This window comes from Castor canadensis, chromosome 15 (assembly GCF_047511655.1).
Source record: "Castor canadensis chromosome 15, mCasCan1.hap1v2, whole genome shotgun sequence".
Lineage (NCBI taxonomy): Eukaryota > Metazoa > Chordata > Mammalia > Rodentia > Castoridae > Castor > Castor canadensis.
Genome location: NC_133400.1, coordinates 90,130,063 through 90,154,838, shown reverse-complemented (window position 1 = coordinate 90,154,838; position 24,776 = coordinate 90,130,063). Strand labels below are relative to the sequence as shown.

At 36.9% G+C, this 24,776-nt stretch overlaps 1 pseudogene; it reads right to left on the bottom strand.

Moving 5' to 3' along the window:
- Positions 1 to 852: 852 nt before the first annotated feature.
- Positions 853 to 1,764, bottom strand: LOC109680002 (NADH dehydrogenase [ubiquinone] 1 alpha subcomplex subunit 5 pseudogene; annotated as a pseudogene).
- Between the last annotated feature and the right edge of the window lie 23,012 nt (positions 1,765 to 24,776).

Sequence of the window (24,776 nt, the reverse complement as noted above, 5' to 3'; positions counted from 1 at the left end):
GAATAAGTTAAATATTTATCCAATTACCCAAGGGAAATAACAGTGTGGCTAGCAATGCTATCAATTATAGCAGATAATATTGTGATTGATTCTAATATACCAAGCATCAGTCTGAATAAATCTTCAGGATTAGTATGTGATGTCAGTCAATGACTTATTTTAAAATTGAGAGTTCTGAAGTGGTCACTAGTTTTTCCAAGCTCATTTGAAATTAAAGTGTGCTTTCAATTGTCCTTTTGACTCCCACAGTGATCATTACCTCCTATTGACCTTGCCACACTTCCCCCTCCTGTTTTACTTCATTCTCTCTCCCTTGATCTAACAATAGAGTGTGACAAGTTGGAGGATCTGTTGGGAAGACATTGAGAGAATTCTTTGTGTTATAATTATTTTACATAAAAAATACTGTATATTTCAAAAAGTACAAAAACTCGAATTCCAGAAGCAGTTCTTAATTTCCATGGTCATGTTGTATGATAACTAATACAGGATTTATGTTTCACACCATTCCTGATGTAACAACTCTCTTTTCTCTCAGTTTATCTTATTTGTTCACAATTTATGGCCTGGACAAATGTTTAAACATTTTGCTGAGAACAACCATATCAAAGGTTATTAGTATTTTTACAAAATTAGGGGGAGTTTATCAGAATTCGGTAGTCCTAGAAAATATTTGTAGGTGAGGACATACTGAATTTTTGTCACAGTCCAATTTGTAGGACCAAAGTTCAGTGAAAGTGGAATTAAGGTTTTCCTGTGTGGTATTTTAGGACTTTCCTTGTCATGTGACCTGCTTCCTTTCTATGGAAGGACCTACTCCAAATGACCAAGTCCTTTTTTTTTTTTTACTTTTATTTATTTTATTTTTACTTTATATATATCATGCCAAATTAACAATTTAAAATTTTATCAAACTATTTTGACACTATTCTCAAAATGGAACACCTTCACTCTCATGAGCTAACTTCAGTTATCAACACATTTATTCACACATAACAAAGTTCCTTCTCTTTTCTCTAGAATAAAAGAAATTAAGTAATGTGCTGAAGACACTACTAAAGATACTTCACTTTTCAACTGTGGCCTCTGCACTGAATACTTCTAAGAAGTTTTCTAATTAACTTTCAAGTCTTCCCACAAAGACTTGAAAGTTTCAAGTCTTTGAAACTTTCTGTTCAAAGAAATACTGTCTTTGAACTAATCTGAGTAGACACTATGCAAATCAAAAACTGAATCAGAAACCCTATGAAAATAGTAACAAATTTTAAAGTCTCCTAGGTTTGTCCTGTATTAATTTTCTTGATTACAACATGTCAATAATATGAACACACTTTTAATATAACAGTACATTTAATTACATCAGTTTGCCATCAACCTATCAGAGACATTTAAAGATAACTATATTGGCCATTTCCACTGGTTAGCAGGAGGCTTTTCCACTAATGGCTCCCATGGTTTCCACTGCAACATTTTTTTTGCCAAGCTTAGTTCATTTTCAGCCTGACAAATCACCTCTTCTATTTGGCCACCCTGAAGTTGGTCTTCCAATTTTATAACATCTGGTTCCACTTCAACCATACCCAGGTTCTCATTTGTAATCTGTTCAGTATATTTTCTATATGCTACATTTTTAGGGAATTGATGAAGAACATCGAGAATCTTTGCATACAATATTCTTAGTCTGTCATGCAGAGAGGCACTCACAGCCAATCCCGTGAGGCCGGTGGTCTTCTTCAGGAGACCCGCCATGACAGCGCCAGAGCACCTGACCAAGTTCTTTAATACACAATGGAATTTTATGCAGCCATGAAGAAGAATGAAATGTTATCATTCGCTGGTAAATAGATGGAATTGGAGAACATCATTCTGAGTGAGGTTAGCCTGGCCCAAAAGACCAAAAATTGTATGTTCTCCCTCATATGTGGTCATTAGATCAAGGCAAATACAACAAGGGGATTGGACTTTGAGCACATGATAAAAGCGAGAGCACACAAGGGAGGTGTGAAGACAGGTAAGACACCTAAAAAATTAGCTAGCATTTGTTGCCCTTAACGCAGAGAAACTAAAGCAGATACCTTAAAAGCAATTGAGGCCAATAGGAAAAGGGGACCAGGAACTAGAGAAAAGGTGAGATCAAAAAGAATTAACCTAGAAGGTAACACACATGCACAGGAAATTAATGTGAGTCAACTCCCTGTATAGCTATTCTTATCTCAACCAGCAAAAACCCTTGTTCCTTCCTATTATTGCTTATACTCTCTCTACAACAAAATTAGAAATAAGGGCAAAATAGTTTCTGCTGGGTATTGAGAGGGTGGGGGGTAGAGGGGGGGGCGGAGTGGGTGGTAAGGGAGGAGGTGGGGGCAGGAGGGAGAAATGACCCAAGCCTTGTATGCACATATGAATAATAAAAAAATTTTAACCTCATAGTCTTTCAGGTACGATGTACAGATAAATGGATTTCTAAATTTAATTCATTCTAAGGGCAGTTACATTAGGGATGTTTTCCTATAATGAATAGCCATTCACTGTTTTCCATGATTACATGTACATGATATTTTCTTTGCTTTAAAGTAATTATGCTCATCCATTTGCCATTATATCCTGGCATTTCTGATTTTTGCTATAATAAAAAAAATTTTTAGTATTCTGAACAACATCTAAAGAAAAATGACATGGGTATATGGGAAGAAGTTGAAGTTGCTTTCATCATTTTTTTAATTTGATCTGAAGATGAAACAAAAACAATAGGCACCATCTAAGATATGCACAACACATACTTATACTCAACATTATGTACTGCATCTTTAATTCAATAGAATTGGCTCTATCACAATCAGTGGTGCCATTCAAGCCTTATTTAGGACAAATACTCAGAATACAATGTGGCAAATGCAAAGGTTAGTCTGAAGGAATGCATAGTTTAAAATGGGGGATGTTACGCTCTATTAAAAGATACTAACAGATAAAACTTTATAAACAGTACCTATTAGGCATTATTGGATGTTTTATAAGAAACCATAAACTACTCAGTCTTTAAAATATACAACTTTGGGTGGTATACATAGTCACAAAGCTTGGGAAAAGATAAGTCTCAATAGAAGTACAAACAAATGAGATTTGGAAGAACTAAAGATCATTCACTGAGGAAACAAAATTCTAAGATGAATAAGGGATAAAATGATACACATGCTTCAATAACAACACTAAGTGTACATGGTCTTAACTCTCTAATTGTAAGGTGAAGACCAGCTGAATGTATTTTTTTAAAAATACAACTATTTGCTGTTCACAAAAAACTCATCTCAGACACACACAGACGGGAAATGAAACAATAGAAGATGTGATTTCCAGTAAATGGAATCTGTAATCAAACAGGGGTATCCATACTTGCATTTTAGAAAGCCAATTTCAAGACAAAATTTGTCATAAGAGATAAAGTCCCAATATATTAATAAAGGAAACAATACATCAAGAAGGAAGAAATGAAAACATATATGAACCAATGTCCAATTTAATAAAATTTAGTAAAACAAATGCAAACATAAAGAGATAGGTCCAGATAAAATAATAATGAATTGCTTCAATACTCCACTATCATCAATAAACAAATTATTCAGACAAAAAAATCAAGAAAGAAACTTTAAACTGTATCACAGATCAAATAGCAAAAATGCCCCTTGCAGAATATTGTGCATATAGGTGGAGAATATATATTATTCTCAATAGCCTATGGGTATTTATTCAAAACAGATTTTGCTGTTTTATCATTACTATAGCAACTCTTGCCTATTTTCTGTGTGTTTGCTTTGAAAATCTTTTCCCACCTATTTGCTCTAAGACAATACTCGTCTTTCTCAATGTTACCTTCTAAACAAATGGTTGTGTCTTGTTTTGTAATCCAATGTGCTATTCTATGTTATGTGATTAGAGAATTGAGACCTTAAATTTTCATTGTTAATATTGAAACGTGCGATATTTCCAGTCATTTTGAAGTGTGTGTTTTTAATTTTGAGATAAGAACTTTTATATTTAGAGCATTTTACATTTCAAGCTATTTCTTTCATTTTGATTTTCTTCTCACTGTTTTTTAAATTCTCAGTTGATTTTTTTCTGTCTATTCCTGTTAGAAGTTTACTGTTTATTGTATTTACTGTATTTATTGTTGATGGTTGTTACATTTCTATTTTTAATATGTGTATACTATTCTTCTACTGGGATTTATTTTTTATATGTTCTTATTAAAGTATTTATGTTTCTTATTCTTCAGAGTGTAGAATTTCTTTCAATATCTTTAATAATATTGATCTGGTACTCAGAGATTCCCTTATTTTCTTCTTCTCATGGAAGTTCCTTATTTCTCCTCTAACCTTGCTAGTATAGTAATCTTGATTGGCAGGTATTGTCTTCTGGGACTTGAAATATATTGTGCTACAACTGTTGGTTTTTTAAGTTGTGCTGAGAAATCTGTTGCTACTACAAGGGGATGGTCTAAAATATGATTTGGCAGTTCTCTCTTACAGATTTTAATATTCCTTGTTTGTACTATACTTTTGGTATTTTAACTGCAATATGTTATGGACAGATGCCTTTACCATTACAACTTTTTACATTTCTATGTGCTTCCAAAGACATAGGAAAATTTCCACTACTATTTCAGTAAATAAATATTCTATGCCCTTAAACTTGCTGTCCTCCTTTTGGTATGCTGATAAGCCAGACATTGAAACATTCAATAGTGTCCCAAGACTCATATGTTTTTAAATTCTTGTAAATATTTTTTCTTTATTTATCTCTGTAGGTAATATTTTGAAAGACTTGCTCCAATATGGTTTATTTCATGTTCCTGTCCATTTTTGAGACTTTTATTTGAGTCCTGTTAAGTTACTCATACTCATTGAACGTATGATTTCCAAGATATCTGTTTGGTTCTCTTTCAAAACCTTTGTCTCTTTCATGCACATTATTAATTCACACAAGTGTATGCCTGTAATTTTTGGATTTCACTTAGATTTTCAAAACTCTTTCTTTTGGATTTGTTTTCACAATTACATCCACTTCAACATCTTTGGAATTATCTACTAGAGCGCTATATACTTCAGAAGGTTTCATAGCACATGTCTTTTCTTAAATATTTGCTCTTGCATTTCTGTATTAAAGTTTGCACATCTGTTATTTTTGACATCCCTTACACTTTCATATGATGACCTTTTTTTAAATCTTCTTTCCTCTGATGTTGTGTCTTGTGTTGTCATCAATTAGTTTTATAGTGTTAAGTGTATTTCCATGCCCAGAAAAAATTTTTTACTCCTGTGGCTACTTTGGCTATGGTCAGTGGCTTTGGAGTGTTTTACCATATCCAAAAAGCCCAGAGGTTTTTTAGGTTTTGGAAGAATAAGAACCCTTTGGTATTTCATATACCTATTTCATAGGTGTGGTACAGATGACAGAGTTGTTGGGTGCACCCACTGGGGCTCTCCCCACTGTGGGACTGAAATCCTTATGTTGAAGTTTTTTACTAGCATTGTTCACAGTGGTTCTGTTACTTTAAAATCATTCTAATACTGGTTACTCCAACTATGGCAAAGAGCCTACAGCTCATATTATCTGTTAAGACTTTGGTGCATTTCCTGGTGCATCATAGGAACAGGCAGAAGGCTGGGCAACCATTCCCCGAATGAGTCACATACACTCAGTATAGTCAGCAGTGTTTGACCTCAAGGGTCGTGAATGTGAATGATGAAAATCACACTTATATGTGCACTGTCCACAGTAGTTGTGTTATTTTTGTAATCTGTTCCTGTGAGGATGTCTGTACAGGTTCAGCTACAAACTACACATTGTAGATGTGCCTAAATGGGTATGAGTCATTGGTGTTAAAAGGACATGAGGAACTGTCTTTCCCTTGAAAAAACTTTGGCAAGTAAAACAGAGAAGTTTAAGAGAATTTTTATGGAGCTTAACTATACAGCAGATGAAATTTATAACTTATGAAATGTTAATTGAATCCTCCCTCTTGTACTTTTTTTCATGGATTGTGTTTTGTCTGAAGAAGAAACTATGTTTAAGATGAGAGAAAGAAAACTGAACACTTTTCAATGTCACTGGCTCTGCTACCATTATTTGTTATTTTAACATTCCTCAACAATTTTGGTCAACCCTTAGCGTCCACTGGGGCTCATGCTCTCTGGGAATGACTGCAGTTTTCAAAATTTATAAACATTCAGGGACTATTGCAAAAATGTAAGGGGAAGTGAGTTGTAAGAAGACAATTCTTAATTGTGATTATTGCTTGAGTTAGAATAATACTAGGTTAAAAATATCATAATTGATTTAAACCCCATAGAAATATGTTACTGAAATTGCAAAGAGGTTCAGAAGAAGGAATATCTCTGCATATTGTCCGCTTAGAGTGCCAAACTTCTCCCACTGTCTCTTGGACCTTCTTACTTCTATAAATGGACATTTTCACAATGGCTAAGGCCATCTCAGCAACTTCAGGCTTCACAGTGCAAAAGGACAGTATCTAATCAAAGACTATGCACTGTATCTTTTTAAATTCTTCTCCTTAGAAGAATGAAGGATGTTTCCTAGAATCTCAGTACAGTCCCTTTCATGTGACATTGGATAAGACTGGGTTACAACATGCTTATGGTGATCACATGTCAAAGGCAATGCAGTTAACACAAGTGACCTTAATAAATCACCAGAAGTAAGGATGTTGGGGAAGAAACTGCCTCAACTGTTGAAATCATCTTGAGAATGTGATGCTTTCCTTAAAACAAGACATTTCCAATTTTGCCTAAACTTCAGTCTAGTTTGACAAGCTCATAAAACCTGTGATACCCATGCTTTTCCATAGACCAAATGGGGAAGGCCTCAGCTTCAGAAAAAACACTCCATATAAATAAATGGATAACTATTTGTTCTGCTTGTGGAAACATTTATCCTATTTGGTGAGTATGTGGCTAGATAGGTGAAAATGACAGAAGGACCCAAGTTGAAGCAATTCTGTTGAAAAAAGAAATGGAGAGAGTTAGTGGAATCTGATGAACTTTCATTTAAATGATGATATAATGTAATTTGAATACAGGGGAAAAGAATGAGAGTAGGAAACCATAGACACCCAATAATTATAAGTCTTGGTCATTTTTGGTCACACTAAATAGTCAAAGCTGGCCTCAAACTCAAGATCTTCCTGCCTCCACCCCCCAAGTGTTAAATTATTCATAGGTACATGCCACCAGGCCCAGATGATTGCAATTCTTTATGAATCAAAGACTTCATTGACGAAGAGTAGTAGAAGTCACAAAGTTCCAGAAGCATAACTCAAACAGTAGCATGCCTACTTAGCAAGAGTGAATTTCTGAGTTCCCCAGCACTGCAAACAGACACAAACACATACACACACACAGAGAGAGAGAATTGATTATTGCTTAATATGAAATGAGCTAGAGCTAAGATTTCCCTGCTGAAGCAATTACAAGTGGTAAACATGTGAGTAGTCTCCTGAAGTATGTTTTAGGTATAAGCAGAACTGTTAGTTGAGAGTGTGAAAAGTTGGAAAATTTGAGTTGTCTGCATGAACAATGAAAGTTGATGCCCACGTATTCTGGGTAGGATATTAAGCTAAGAGAATGAAAGGAGTTCACCAGGAAGTATATAACACAATAGAGTTGATATGATATCAACACCAGGAAGTGTATAACACAATAGAGTTGATATGATATCGACATTAAGATGTCATTTCATATTTGACATGTGTTATGAAAATTTAGGGATTCACCATCTAGTACATGATGATATAAGTTTTATTATTAGACAAAGTAGGAAACTACTTTGCCCCCCAAAATTATCATTCACTAATATAGTCAACTAACTCTCAATCCCCCAACTAAATTCATGTCCTAATAATTATGGGCTGAATATGTAACCAGGCACAAGGAACTTTTCACATGTGATTAATTATGGATGATGAGGAAAGAAGATTTTACTGAATTTTATTAGCAGGCTGAATGAATTTTCCACCTCTGTATAAGTGGGAAAACAAATGTCACAGTCAAAGAGGAGATAGGAGGTTAATAGCACAGGTCAGAAATTCAAAGATGCCATACACATGGCTTGAAAATGAACTTAGGGGCCATGAAACAAAGAATGGATCATCAAGAATTACATTCTCCCTTAGCCTTTCAAGGAGAAAAATAGAACCAGCAATTCTGAGGTGAATGACAGTGTATTGCTCACCACAACATTTGTGGACAAAGTAATAACATTTTTCTAAGTCCATCAGGCTCCATTTGAGGGTTGAATTGAAAATACCCAATTATCATTACACATTCAATAAGTTGATTAATAGAAAAACAACCATGAATGAAGGGATCTTGAATCATTTATAGTAGAAAGTAAATTTGGGTGATCTTTTTTTTCCTAGACAAAGATATGCTTTCTATTTCCTTGGAGGCTGTTACTACCTCTATATTATCAAAGCTGTTCTTTAACAAACAAGTAGAATGAAGAGCAGTGATATTCCCTGTCCTATCAATTATAAAGAAATGTAAGATCAAGGGCAAACACAACAAGGGGATTGGACTATGAGCACATGATAAAAGCGAGAGCACACAAGGGAGGGGTGAGGATAGGTAAGAAACCTAAAAAATTAGCTAGCATTTGTTGCCCTTAACGCAGAGAAACTAAAGCAGATACCTTAAAGCAACTGAGGCCAATAGGAAAAGGGGACCAGGTACTAGAGAAAAGGTTAGATCAAAAAGAATTAACCTAGAAGGTAACACCCACGCACAGGAAATCAATGTGAGTCAATGCCCTGTATAGCTATCCTTATCTCAACCAGCAAAAACCCTTGTTCCTTCCTATTATTGCTTATACTCTCTCTACAACAAAATTAGAGATAAGGGCAAAATAGTTTCTGCTGGGTATTGAGGGGGGGAGCGGGAGGGGGTGGAGTGGGTGGTAAGGGAGGGGGTGGGGGCAGGGGGGAGAAATACACCAAGCCTTGTATGCACATATGAATAATAAAAGAAAAATGAAAAAAAAAAAAGATGCAGCCCAAGGTCTTCCTGCTGCATTGCTCAACAAATCCCAAAAAAAAAAAAAAAAAAATTATCTACCACAGATACCTAAATAATTTCTAATAAAGGAAGACATTTTTTCCATTCATACACTACTTCCTCAACTAGACTTATAAACCCAACATTTTTATTTGAATTTAATGTAATTTTCCTAGTTGTTTTATTGATAAAACAATGTCTGGGAAACAAAAGACATTCAACAACTTGTGCTGGAAAAATAAAAGAATGAATAACATAATCAACAAATAAAAATCCCAAACATGCTTTGGTGCTTAAGAAATTAAATAACTTAATAAGATGCACTTTTTTGCTGGCTCCGGTGGCTCTTACCTCACAAAAATTGCCAAACTTCCTTTCACACTATCCCTTAGAACCTGATCCACTCTTTAAATAAAGCAAGTCCTAGAACACAACATAGCCCTTCGACAAGGATCTGTTGACTTTAGGAATGAGCACTCCCTGGTTAACTATTCATTCATAAACCAGTTACTTAGCTCATGTCCCTCAGTCATCATCTGTTTTCTATCTGTGTTTGCTCTTCCTTATCACAAAAATTCTGACTGATTTTTTATATAGATGGGCCTTAAGTTTAAAGAGTTCTCCAATTTGGGTAAATATCTGTTACTTAAATGCAGCTTTACTTTTACTTGACAATACATATCCTATAATAGAAAGTCTTTTATAGAACAGCAGAAAGATCTTTGGTAAAATTATTCCATTACACTGAAAATTCAAGGATCTATCCACCTATCTATCTACCATGCATACTTGTGTGTGTGTGTGTGTGTGTGTGTGTGTGTGTGTGGTGTATGTACACACATATATGTATATATATATACACACATCATTTAGCTATTTCTTTATCTGTAACCTGTCTGTCCTTCATCAATCTATTATAGCTATCCATTCTTCCATTTATCCAGTAGTCATTCATCTTAAAATTATATGCTGATAATACAGCTGTCATGGGGATATAGGTTCACAAGTTTAATTGAATTAAGAAATAAAATGATTTTTTTCCTGAATGCTTTAACTATGAAGTTTTGATTTGCCAATCAGATTTGTTCATAAGTTTATGAATTTAATCAATGGCTGCAAGAGTTTTGAAGCAAGTAATTATAAAAACTAAGTTCTAAATATTATCTTTAATAATGATGGAGAAGGTGAATTCAGTCATGAGATATTGTAAGAAATTTTGTAAATGTCACAATGTATCCCCAGTAATAATAAAATTAAAAAGAGACAGAAATATTATCTTTTATACATTTCAAATCCAAATGAAATTCTTACCTATAGTCTTAAAATAGAATGGAGCTTACATAATCTAATAAAATTCTTAGGAGATTCAAAGCAAAATAAGATGAAAATCACTGATTGATGTAAAGGACTAGGTTATATACAAAGAAGGTTTAGGAAATAATTCTAAACATTGATTTACTAATTTTGTCTGTCTACAAACATACCTAGCTCCTTTCCTCCCAAGAATTTCATTAGAAATAGAGGGAATGAAAGATGGCCCAAAGAAAGTTAATACATATCAAATCTTATATTTCAGAGAGAATATTGACATAAATAAAGTATAAATTAGTAAACATCAAAGCCAGGCAAAGTATAATGGAGATCAAAAAAAACCATGCTGAGGTGCTCCAGTCTTAACATACAAATAGGGGTTTGTGGCATACAGAAAGTGAATAACCTTAACCAGGGTATTTAAATTTCTTTATCATGTGCACGGGATCTGAAAACTGATTAAAGTAATGGAGTTTAAATATACCTAGTGTTACAGAACTAGTAAATGTTAAAGCCGGGCCAAAAAGAAAAAAACTTAGATCTGTTTGTCCAGTTGTTTCTTTTCTCATCTTTTCAAGCTGTTCTCTGTAGCACACAGAAATGTATGAAAAAGGATTTGACGTTTTATATAAGTCCCACATTTTCTTCTTCCATTCATCAGTAGTGGGGCTATTGTGAATAATGCTGCAATATACATGGTTGTGCAGGTGTCTTTGCTGTAACCTGACTTACATTATATCAGTTATATCCCTCAGAGTGGAATTGCTGGATCATATGGCAGTTCTGTTTTTAAGTTTTTGGAGAGCCTCCATACTGCTTTCCATAGTGGTTTTCTAATTTACATTTGCACCAGCAGTGTGTGAGGATTCCATTTTCTCCACATCCTCACCAACATTTGCTGTTGTGTTCTTGATGGCAGCCATTCTAACTGGAGTGAGGTGGAATCTTGATTTTCATTTATATTCAGGGATATTGAACATTTCTCTTCATGTGTTTTTAGCCATTTGGATGTCTTCCTTTAAGAAAGCTCAGTTCAGCTCTTGTGGTACTTATATACATTGGAATTCTATTCAGTCACAAAGAAGATGAAATTGTGTCATTTGCAGGTAAATGGATGGAACTGGAAACATCATCTTAAGTGAAGTTAGCCAGGTTCAAAAGGTCAAAAGCTAACTGTTTTTTTCTCACATGCAGAATATAAACCTAGTATATACGTAACAATATTATGAAAAAAATAGTATATGCCAAGGGGAGGTCATACATGGGGAGGGAAGTAAAAGAAGGAAGTTAACGTGAATATGATTTACGTACCCTTTAAACAAGAATGAGTATAGAATATTTGAACTTGTTGAAATAACCATAAGAAAGGGACTAAAGTAGACAGAAGAAAAAAAGGAAATGAACCAAGTTGGGCTATAATATGCATGTACATGGAAGTGCCACAAGGTAATTCCCAGGGTAGCTATCTTAAACAAACAAAAATGTCATTTCTTTTTCTTTTAGAAATCAGTGAACAGGAGGGTGGAACGGGCCCTGCCTGTGTGGGTTGCTACCAGTTGGATGAGGGAGGAGGTGGACTAAGGACGTAAGAGGATGAATATGGCACAAATACTGTGTACACATAAATGCAAATGGAAAAAAAATACCTATTGAAACTATTTCTCAAATGGGGGAAGGGAAGGTAAAGGAGAATGGTGGAGGGTGAATTCAAATATGATATATTTCCTTTATTGTAAGAACCTTTGTAAATACCACAATGTACCCCTACCCAGCATAACAATAAAATAAAATTTGAAAAAAGAACTTGACATGGTACATGCTCTAATGCAAGAGAGATTGCCTGAATACAACCCTCATGTCTCACTCTGGAAAGATGCTCTTGAATCGTTTCCTGGAAGTTCTCTTTAATTTTTTTCTCACTGAAGCTCTTGACCATGACCACCAACCCCGAATGCAGCTGACGGTAGCACTGGGCAACCTGGCCTGCAGTTCAGTGTGTTTCATGGCATTGCCATTCAAGATTGGATCCTCCAAGGAATGTAGGCTATCTTGTGTAATCCTGAAAAAAAGTAAATGAATGAAATAATATATATACACAAAAAGACTGTGAAGGGGTTTGTCCTTTATCTTCTGTGAATATGTTCCATAAACTCCAGTGAGTACCTAAAATTTGAACAGTACTGAGTCCTATAGGCAACATATATTTTCATACAGATACACATACTAACTTAATGACTTTCCTTTCTAAATAAGCACTTGTTACACACTGTGTCCATAACTTGTACTGTTTGTAATACAAACTTAAATGTGTTTCTTTTTCCTTCTTCACAATCATGAAGAGCAGATTAATTTTTATTTTAGATCTTAGCAACTTCAGCATAAATATTTGTATCTTTTAGTAAGTTGAGTAACTTCACATTTTCATTTAAGTGAATCACTTGGTCATCCCTTGGCATATTCAAACCATCCGCACCAATATTCTTGTGTTTTTAGCCACTATTAAGCAAAATAATACCCTACAACACTGTGATAGTCATTCTGATAATTCAGACAACTACTAAGTGACGAACAAGCAGGTAGCTCATTTTGCCTAGCTTTTTTCATCCTGTGTGGGGTGGAGCAGGATGGCTGATTTCATCACACTACTCAGAATGAAATACAATTTAAAACTAAGAACTGTTTGTTCTGGAATTCTTCCTTTGATAATTTCAGACTGCAGTTGATAACTGAAACCATGGAAAGCATAACTGTAAGAGACACTCAAACTGCTTTTGCTGAAAAGCACTGACTCCTTCTTGGGCCCAGGAATTAACAACAAACAGGAGAAGCATGGCCTCCATTTTGTATCTGTCTTTGCTCTAATCATTCTCTTTAAAGTTGCTTTACAATCAACTTGGATTCTAGAAAGGACAGAACTGATAACATCTTTATAACAAAAAACCAGAGCCACCTGGTGCTGCCACCCTCCCAGTGAAAACAATTCACTTCCCAAGCCAGAGTAATCCTCTCAAACATGAACCCGATCATGTCCTCCAGGTGATAACTTCCCCAAACTGGACCAGACCACCTGCCTGATCAAGTTTGCTGCCCCCACCAGTAATGAGACCAACCAAACCATACCAGTGACTAGAACTGTTTAATAATGCATACCATTATTCCCAGCCCCCAGTTCTTTTGTCTATTGAAACTTATAGCTCCTGACTGTACTCCAAAGATGGCTAAACGTGAGCTCAGTGCTTACTCTGCCTCTTCCCACGGCATGTCCTGAGCCATGTAATAAATCGCTTTTCTCTGCCTTCACCATGTCTCTTTATTTGTCGTTTAGGGACAGGTAGTCAGACCTGGCATATGGAATCTCAGGAATTTGGGTCTTGGGTCCAAAATTCTGGTTTCAAAACCACAGATGAGGAAGGATTACTGTAAAATGGAATGAACTAGAGATACTTACAACTGTGTGGAAGAATTGCACAGATATACCGAGCAATAAAAGCCACACATAAAGGAATACATACAATTTCTTTTATAATGAACCAGGCAAAAGTTTTCTAAGGTTAAAAAAAATAACGGAAATATTGCCTACAAGTGAGGAGGAGTTGTCTCAGAAGGCAACAAGAACTTTTGGGGGAGATAGAATGTTTCTTTACTACATCACTATTATTCATTTCTGCTTCATTTTTAAAAGTCCACTTTCCTCATAAACCATCATTTTACAATAGAAAAAATCACAGGAGCCAGGGAAAATGTCCTTGGGAATTATCAAAGGACAGGAATACCTTTTACAACTAATTTTAAGTATTTTTTTTTGTGGTAGTTGCGGACAAAAGGGAATCTTAAAGAAATGGGAGAGGAAAGAAACTGACATTGGTCAAAGTAGGAAGTGATATATTTTAGGAGATACAGAAGAAGACAGGGAGAAATTTAAAAATATACAAAATAATTTACTTAGTTTCAGGGATTCAATTGGATTTTTATACTCCACTGAAAAATAGTTAAGATTTTGTTTTGTTGTGTTTTGTTTTTTGAGGCAGTGTCTCAACATGAAGCCCAGGCCAACCTGGAGCTCCAAATAGGTAGTCCATGTTGAGCTCAAACTCATGATCAGATACAATCCACAAGAAATGTTAAAAAAAAAATCTTCACTAGAACATTTCAATTCTTCAAATAATACAAACACACTCATTCTTTTATACACTAACATACAGACATATGAACTCTCCATACATACTTTTTTGAAGTGTTTAAGAATTTGTATTTTTCATCTTTAATTGTAAAAACACTTGGTATATTTTTAATACTCAGTAATATTTTAAAACCAAATGGTTTTAAAAACCTTATGAAGTATGCTATTTAGCAGATTTCCACTGGATGAAAATAAGTGCTGCTATACAATTATGTACATAAAAGAGCTCCAAACATTTTTACAATATTAAATGTAATTAGAAACAATAAATTAATTTATTTTAAGTGTTCAGTTTAATACAGTGGCAGATGAACATTATCATGAATGCACGACTGTGGTCAGATACAAAAAATAACATGACAAAAGGTCTTCTTCTACTCTTTTGCACTCCATCTCCTCCCTTATACTTGCCCCAGGCAAACACTAATCTGTTTCTGTCACTTGCTTTCATTTTCTAGACTATCCAGAAAGAAGATTACTTGTCAAGAAAAGCTGTAGCCAGTGAGCAGAACCAGCTCAGGAAAGAGACCATGTGAGCTACAGCATCAGTCTTAGCAAATCCATACACCTAAGAAAAGTACAGGGCTGGTATGAAGACAGATCAGTAAGACCTAGTATCTAGTTTCTAATAATTTCATTAAAATGAAAATTTTCCTAAATTATTAAAGGTGAATAGAAGATAACTTATTTCAACTAATGTTTTGTCTTTTAACAAGTACACCTAATATTCATTATTAAAACTTGGTAGACAAGCCATCTCACTATGTTTGGTTCTGCTACTGTGTTTGAGTGGTTTATAAAGAACAAGCATTTATTAATAAAACAGAATGGGAAATATAATTTTGAGGGCTAAATCTAGCTTTGTCACTAAATGGCTGAATGTAGAAGGGCAAGAGAGCCTGCAAAAGAGAGAGAGCAAGAGATGGCATTCATACAGCAAGCTACTTTTATTATTGGAATTAATTTACTCCTGTGGGTGGAGCTCTTATGACCTAGACATTTTTCCTAAGACCCCTTCTCCCAACATTTGCATTTGGAATGAAGCTGCCCTCACAAGGATTATTGGGAGGCTCACATTCATACTATATCATTTTCCCCAGTCCCTCCAAATCATGTATTTCTCACATGGAAAATACTTTCATTCCATCCCAATAGCCCTAAAATCCTAACTTAGCTCAGTACCACCTCACAATTCCCAAGTGCAGTATCTCACCTGAATGAGGCATGGGTGAGATTCAAAGTAAGCTTTATTCTAAGGCAAATTCTTTTCCAATGGTGAGACTGTAAAATTAATTTTCACTTGTTAAAAGAACGTGTTCCATAATACAGTGGTGAGAGATACAGGGCAAATATTCCCATTCCATCATGGAGAGATAGAGAAGGGAAATAGGTAAATGGTTTCAAGTACATTCCAAACTCAACATGGAAAACTACATGTCATAATTTGAGAATTAAATTTCCCCTCAAAATTCATCTGTTGAAAGCTTGGTCCCCAATGTAATGTTCAAAGGTGGAACTTTTGTTAGTGATTGGATCAAGAGGTCTCTGATTTAACCAGTGATATTCCATTGTTCAATTTGCAATTTGATAAGGTGAAAACAACGTAGGACTATCATCAGAGGATGGATGAGGGGCTCCCACAGATTCTGAGTTGCCATGCAAAATCACATGTACTTGAGATCCACAAATGTGGAAACTAGTTCAAGGTTTCTCACAAGGATTCTCACAAGATGGAGGTTTTAGCGAGGAATTTTTTTCAGTGTAACAGGATAAAGTAAGGGAAAATTTAAAGAGAAGAGAAAAAGGACACTTCCTACTAGTGTAGCAAGGAGGAAGACTAGAAAAGAAGCAAGCAAGTCTGTGTTCTGATTATGTAGTGGGGGGCAGGGAGGGATGGCATAGCAGGGAGATAAAACTTAAAGAATCTAAAAGTGAAGAAGGTCACATAGTCCTGGGGGTTGAAGTAGCCAATAGAGTTGCATGTAAATATTTATGGGTTAAACCTTGCATCCTGCTTCTGTAACCTGCTTATAAGGGTACCTAAGGTGAGACCCTTTTGTTCTAGGAGCTCAGCCTTTGGACACAAGTCCACTGATTCTGTGTTGGCACAATAATACATTGCTTTCTGTGAACTGCCTCAATGTCTCATGTCTCTGTTCCAGAATCCCACAACATTTCTGGGATTCCAAGTAGGTGGTTTTTCACCCCGCTTGTTGCCAAGGTGCATTCCCCAGACCAATGAGAGAAGTGATCCTACCAGGCACCAAGGGATGGTTTGATCTGGAGGAGGGACTTCTCCTCCCAGCCTGTCGGGTGAAGGTCTTGCATGCATAATGGAAACTGGTGAGGTGCAAGAACCAGTGAGGGGAGCACCACATGTTACACTGGTTAGAACTCCAGTTCAAATATTAGGCCTGCCCCTCAGTGGCAGAAAGGTAGCTTGATCACCTCCTGGACTCACCCAAGTATCTTTGAGCAGAAGCAAAACATTGACTTCTAGGCATTGGAAGTGGGGTGGAAATCTTGGATGCCTGCATGTGAAGGTGTGTGAATGAGACATAGCCTGGCTACAAAGCAAGTGTGGAGTCATGATCCACAGATCCGTGGCAAATTCATATGATCTAGGGTGAGACCTAACAGGGCCTCTGATCCAGGGTTTATACAAACTCACTACAACTAAGAGATGCCTAAATTCCCATGAGGGAAGCAGAAGATGGACAAAGCAAGTGAGGACCTCGTGTATGTGCAGTTCCTGGCTGGCCGACAACATCCAGGTCACTGATAAGGAGCATACATCATTCTTCCCTGTGTGTCTGAGAGGAGGACCCCTTACCTCTCCTCCAAAATCTCTACCCTTTTGTTTCTGTCTAGACGTCTGATAACAGGAAGAAATAGGTTGAATTAGAGTAAAAACACTCCTTTGGAGTTTATGATTAAACACTTTAAAAAGGGATTTAATAGAGTACACGGAGTTAACTCCTAACAAACTTAAGGCCCTTTGTGAAGTAGATTGGTCTGTTTTTGGTGTAGGGTTGTCCCCAGAAGGGTCACTAGACAAAACTGTTGTTAGTGAAGTTTATGGGGTAATTGTAGGGAAGCCTGGGCACCCAGGTCAATTTCCCTATATTGATTTCTGGCAGGATGCTGTCCTCGGGTGGCCCACATGTCTAAGGCCTTGTCTAGAAGAGGCCTGTAGGATTATGGCAGGTAGGATGGCCACAACTTTCAAGTTTAGAGAGAAAATAAAGGCACTTATAAGGGACAAGGAACCTGAAGAAATACCACCTCCTTATGTGCCAGTTTATCCATCTCTGCCACCAACACCCAGTTCCACACTGTCACCTCTGACATCAGATAGGGAAGCTTGAGGGACAGTCACACCTGTAAAATCTGGTCCAGAATCCTCTGGGGCCTCAACTTTCCCCTGACATCCCTGGGTCCTATGGATCCTAAGCCCACTGCAAGTCTGCAGTTACCCCCCATCAACCAGGGGCATCCAACCAGTATCCATGAGGACTCTTCCTCTCCCCAGACTCCCACTGACCTGCAGATGCCCCTGAGGGAAGTCTAGGGCCCAATGTATTATGACCAGGGCAGTCAAATACAAGGAGGAGGACAAACATTCATCTACCAGCCCTTTACCACCACAGACCTCAAAACTGGAAACATCACTCCACTCCTTTAAGGAAAAACCTCAGACTCTGACTAACTTGATGCAGTCTATCATCCAGACTCATAAACCCACCTGGACAGACTATTGACAGCTTCTTCTGACTCTATTTAATACTGATGAGTGACGCCATATAACGTTGGTGGCTGTAAGGTGGTTGAGGATCATACCCCTGTTGACAATTTAAATTCCCAAGTCTATGCTCACTCTCAGTCCCCTGAAGGGACTCCCACTGGGACCCTAATGATGACTGAGCCTACCAGTCATTCAAACAATATCAGGAAGCACTTTTAGGGGTCATGAAGGGAAAAGAGAAAAAGTCTATGCACATGAGCCAAACATCAGAGGTCCTCCAAGGGCTACATGAGAGTCCCAGCCAGTTTTATTAGTATTTATGTGAGGCCTCTCACTTGTATAGACACTTTGTCCCGAGTCACTGAAAACCAGTGGGACTCTACATCCCAGGTTCCATAGGTACTGGTGACTTGGAATAACCACAGGTGCACATTCGGGTAGTGAAAGCCAAAGGAGGACTCTATAATTTCCATACTTTAGAATGGTAACTGACAGCAAAATATGAAATCAGTTGCACAAAATAGAAGCAATGTGCTGGCTTGTCAGTAACTACCAGTGCTACTCTGTGGAAAATCCAATTAAAAATCCATGATTAGTCTACAGAGATCTCTCTCTTATCAGAGGCCAAACCACACTGCTCACTGCAAGAATATTGTTTTAACCATATTCCCCTGGGTGAGGTACAATAAGATCAGGCACAGATCAAGAGTGAAAGACAGGGAAAGATTTTATTATATTCATAGATCCTTGGAGAGAACACAGCACACTTTGCAGGACTCTAAGGGAAGCATCAGGGTTAATCATGAGACACAGAGAGAAAGTGGAACTCTGGAACATGAAATCACCTTCATTGTGGTTTCCATAGGAAGGAACAGGTAAGGCAGAGTAAGTTCATTTACCACTGGTTCACTTTGTTCGGATGTGATACACCTGCCAACTACGTGCTCACTCTGAAGTCTCCAAATGATATGGGTCAATTGGAATATGTTTAGAAACAGACTAGTGGTCATTTTGTAGATATTAAATGTTAATATACAGAAATTTGCAATGTAGTTCATGTAGCCAAAGGGTGAGTTTATGGTTTTAGGTTAAAAGGAATCAGATCAGCAAACCTTATTTAATGTTTCCTCAACTTTCTAATGTTTACAATAAGTTTTCAAATTGTTAAGTCATGGAAAATGATAAAATTTTATACTTCCAGTACAAACAAATGATCATAGTCAATGAATTGAAAACATTTAATGAAATTTTCTCTAAGAATATTATTTCTTCTTTCCCAATTAATTTCTCTTTTTTTTCTGCGTTAGTAGGATTTCTAGTATGTTGTAAAACAGGAGAATTCACAGGAAGCAACATTTTGCTTTATTTTTTAGTATAGTGGGAAAGCATCCTTTGTTATCACTAGGTATTGGCATTTTCTAGATGTTCTTTAGCAAGTTGAGAAGTTTTTTTCTTATTTCTGAGAATTTTTTTCAAGAGAGAATTGGTATTTGTATTATCAAATGCATTTTTTATTTTTTTATTTATTATGATATAATTTTTTTCCTTTTGGCTGTTAGTTTGATGGGTTACATTAATTGGCTTTGAAGGTTGAACTAGTCTTGCATTCTTAGAATAAATCTCACTGGCTCATGACTGTAATTCTTTTACACAACAATGGATTCGATTTTCTAATCAGAAGTTTTGGAAGTGTTTACATCTGTATTGACAATAGTTGCTGACTTGTAGTACTTCTTTCTTATGATGCCTGGCGTAGCTTTAGTATTAAGGTAATGTTGACTCCATAGAGGGAGTTTGGAAGTATTCTACCTGCTTATACTTTTTTTTTTGAAAAATGGGTAGAGATTGGTATAAGTTTTCTATGAAAGGTTTGGTGGAATTTGCATGAATATATCTTTGCAAATGTGGCCATGGAAGACACAATAATAATTGGCATAAGTATTAGAAGGTATAATCAGGTCCTTAACAACAGGCAGTGTTAAGAGTTGCTTGGTGTATAGGCAGTTAGGGTAGGGGCCAAAGGGTGCTGTGGCTGGGATGTGTAGGATACCACAGCACAAACAGCCTTAGGAATATGAACTTGAGCCCAGCATTGGGAGGGGCAGGAGGGAGTTGCCTAAAAACAATGAAGCTAAGAACTCTTCACCTACCAGAAAATTTTCCATGTTCCCCCCTACCTCACAAACTGCAAAAAACCCTAAGGTCATTGCCTGCTGTGACTTGGACTGCTTCCCTCCAGTCCCTCCCACATGGAAGTCTCTGTTCTTTCTCTGCCTTCCCTTCCTTTCCCTCCCCTCCCCTCCTCTTACATTCTCTTCAACTCTATTGCTTTTCACTTCACTGTTGAGTCAGAGATTGTCATTCTTTGTTGACCTTCAGACAAGAACCTGGCTAACTCCCCCACTCCTGCATCAGCAGTTATTGGAGTGTTCAGTATTTGCTCCATGATGTCCCAAATTTTAATAAAGTGGTCTGAGATGAAACTTGTTTGTCTAGAATTAAATGATAGAAGTTTGTATCTTTAAAAATTATGGAAAATAAATGTGATTAAAAAGTGTCTCTGAAAGCTACTACATTGGGAAAGCTTTATGCTATTTTGCACACCTGTGTTTCAAAATGATGTTGAAGGTTAAAAATAATTAATATTATGTCATTTTTCCAGAAAAGGTTTAATGGTTTAGAAATTATTTTGTGTTTTCTATATGTAAGTAAGCCTCACTTCACATTTGAAATATTTATATGTGCATACATTCTTTGGGCCATCTCTCCTCCCTGCCCCCTGACACCACCCCTTTAGCTTCTTCTGTTTTTTTCTTTAATTTATATTTTATCTTTGAGTTCTGAGATTCTGTCTTCCACTTGTTCTAGTCTGTTGGAATGGCCTTCCACTATGTTTTGTGATTCCGTTTGATTCTTTTTTCTGAGGTTTTCTATATCTTTGGTTACCTCCTCTTTAATATTCTTAACTTTCATCTTTAATTCATTTATTTCTCCATTTATAGTGTCCTCTGTTTCATTTTGGTGTTTATTTAGGGCACCTCTGAGTTCCTTTATTCGTTTCTATGACTTCTAATGGTCTTTATTTTTGGTGTCTTGAAATTTCTTGAGTGCATCTTGTACATTTTGGTTAACCATGTCTTGTATCTTCTCCATGAAATTCTCAGCGATTTCTTCTTTGAGGGCGTTTTTGTGGGCATCACTGGGTTCCTTAGTGTCATTTATCATTGTTTTGTTTAGGTCTGGAACTGGGTATCCATTTTCTTCATTTCCTTCTGAATCTTGTATTGAACTTTTATTTTTGAGGATAGTCATTTCCATCCCTTCTTCTTCTTACCATAACTCCACTTGGTGCAATGCAACTATGTTATTGATAGGCTAGTGGTGGTTTTAGTCACTGTTTTCTTTCCCTTGATTTAATTTTTTGTTGTGAATCTCTTGGTTGTTAGCTAGGTTGGTGTGCTGTTTTGGTCCCTAGCCTGGAGATGTAATTTAGCAATAACTAATTTACAGGTTTAATGCCTGACCAGTTGTTTATATATTATATAGACAATCCCTTGGTAGTATTATCTACAAACAGTGGGAATTGGGGAGTTAACATTTGTTAGGATAGCTATAAAGCTTTGGGAAATTGGGTAAGGTGGCACTAAAAGGGGATGAGGGAAACGGGGTGTGTGGGTAAGGGAAGTGATGTGGGTAGGGGCTGCTGAGTTTTGTGGCCCTTGTGTGTGTTTGGGTGTATTTCTGTTATTGTAGTGTAGGGTGCTTGTGTCAGGGATTGCAGGAGGTTGGGGTTGTGTTAAGTTGTTACAGTAGGTTGGTCAGCAGGTGATGAGTGTATAGGAGAGAGAGGTAGTCTGGTGACAGGTTGGGGGAGGATGAGAAGGGGTGTTGAAGGCAAGGGAGAGAGTGGATGAGAAAAAGAATAGTCAGGAGGAGAGCAAAGAACTGTAGCACAGGAGAAGGAGGGAACATGAAGGTGGTGAGAGTAGGGATGAGAAGATAGTGATGGTGAAGTTGATAGTACAGAAAGAAAAAAAGAAAATAGGAATAAAAATAAAAAACAAACAATAGTATAACAAACAAACAAAAAACAGGAAAAAGAAAACACAATAAAAACACACCAGATTCAGGAAAAATAGAATTTCAGTCTCAGTTCAAGTTCTGGAGTTATTTCTCTAGCATCCAGGGTCCTGGTATTGGCATATAAGCAGAAGCTCTGACATGGTCTCACCGGGTGATTGGCTTGTGAGTAGTGTTTTGTTCTTCTGTCCACTGGTTTAATTGAAATTGTGAGTTGAGGCAGGTTTGCCAGACCATGCAGGGTAGTCAGAGTTATTGTTTTTCCCAGCTGACAGCTGTGTTATCCTTCAGCTGTAGCTGTTTGGACAGCTCCTCCCCAAGTGAGGTGGGGCAGTGCAATTTTGGACGCTGCCCTTTGGTTCAGGAGATCAGCTCCACAATCCACTACCTGCCCTGCTTTGAAGACGACTTATCATTGTGTTTGCTCACTGAGAGTTCAGCTCGGAGAGTTTAGTTCTTTGCCCTGCCCCTTTTTTTGGAGGCTGGTTCAGTGTTCTACCCATCCCTTCCACTGTAAGTGTTTGATTACAGTTCGCTGTTCATTTTTAAGTTTTGTGGGGGCAGTTTGGTTTTGAATGCAGCTATCTGGCTCAAGAGATAAGTTCTGTGACCCACTACCTGCCCTGCTTTGGGGAGTGGCTTATTGCCTTTGCTGCCTTTCCTGTGTTGATTTACTGAAAGTTCAGTGCTGAGAATTTAGTTCTTTGCCCAGCCCCCTCTCTCTGGGGCATGTTCAGCATTCTACACCCCCCACTCCTGTGTCTGTGTTTGATTACAGTTCACTATTTGTTTTTCACTTATGTTGAGGGGTGATCAGACTGCCCAGGGGCTGCTCTGGTTTACGTTCCTGGGGTGGATAGGAGTACTATGTGGTGTGCAGAGCTCACCTGTTTGTTCTGTCAATTGACACCAGGCAGGTTTGGAGCTGGAGGTGGCAGCAGGGAGAAATGGCACCAATTTTTCTCAGTGTAGCTTGACATGAGGAGGCTTTCCATGGGCTAGGGGTTCAGGACATCACAGAGTTTGATTTGGGTTGATGCTGTATTTCTGCTTGATGGCGGAAGGAAAAGAGAGGGAAAGAAAACAAAAAGGAGAGAGAAATCTCCATGGAGGAGGAAGGTTTCCCCGGGGCTGGACCTGCCTTGCTGGCTGTGCCATGGGTCACAGCTGTTAGGTGCATTTAAAGGCTTATTTAAAGTTCCTCACATATGACTCCTGGTGATCCTTTCAGTCTGGTTCCCCTCTTACTTCTCTGGACAATAGTCCCACAATGATCATTCTTTAGTTCTGAGCATCTCTGGTCCTGCTGGATGGAAAACCTGGGACTGCTGGTCACCTATGTGTGTCTTGCCTTTTAGACTACATGCAGTGTGTTTTCTTGTTCCTTGAAGGGCTAGAAAATATTGACCAGTAATACCTGCTAACTGCTGCTTTCCTAGAGTTGAGAACTATACCCACTCTTACCAAGGAAGTGTTTAGAAAATGGCTGTTGTCATCTCCTACCACCTGCCCACAGACTTCTAATCAAATCAATTTTCAAGCCCAATGGATCAGAAGGAAACAAAATGTTCAATTTATACACACTAGAGTAGGTAAGTTTCAGGGAAATTTTTTTTATTTCTTTTCAGAAAGGGACACAAATGTAGTGCTTTGCTTCTTGTCCTGTGATTTAGCTCCAGTAGCGTGAAAGTTTCTAAGCAGTACAGATTAGAGGTGAAATGCCTAATCATCAGTAGCTGAAATGTCTCCAAAATTACTATCAGCACAAGGGGCTGATAACAGAAATCATGACCAAGACTTACATATTAATATTCATCATAGAATCGATAATTAGTGTGCTCTTCAAACCTACAATGAGAAAGAATAATGCATAATGTATTTCATCATTCTATTTCTACTAGAAGTAATTTTTTGTGAAGTTGCCATTAGGGTGAGAATTTAACAGTTTATTTCCTGGTGAGTTATAAAATCTGCCTTTCTTACTTTCAAAAACATGACTTTGTAACAGATTTTTAAAAAGCAGTAAGGATAATATTCAAATTATATTTCTATCCCTGGGACTTAACACACTGAAAACTTGGAGTCAAAAATTCAAATGTATACATCTGTCAAAAAAAATGAAGAGATGACCATTCTTTTCCTTACAAATTTCCAATGAAAGCAGAAACTGTTTCTGTCTTGTTTTCAGCAGGGACAACTCCACATACATCTTAGCACTAATAAATATTTTTGGGCAATACAGGTGACTGTTAGCAATTTCACTTATTTATTTACTTGTTTATTATTTATTAACTGTCCAGCACATAGAACAGTTTGCATTAGAATGAGAAATAGAAAGTATGTCATATATAAAGTAAAATCCAGTGTCTAAGTTTACTATATAAGATGTCTGTTC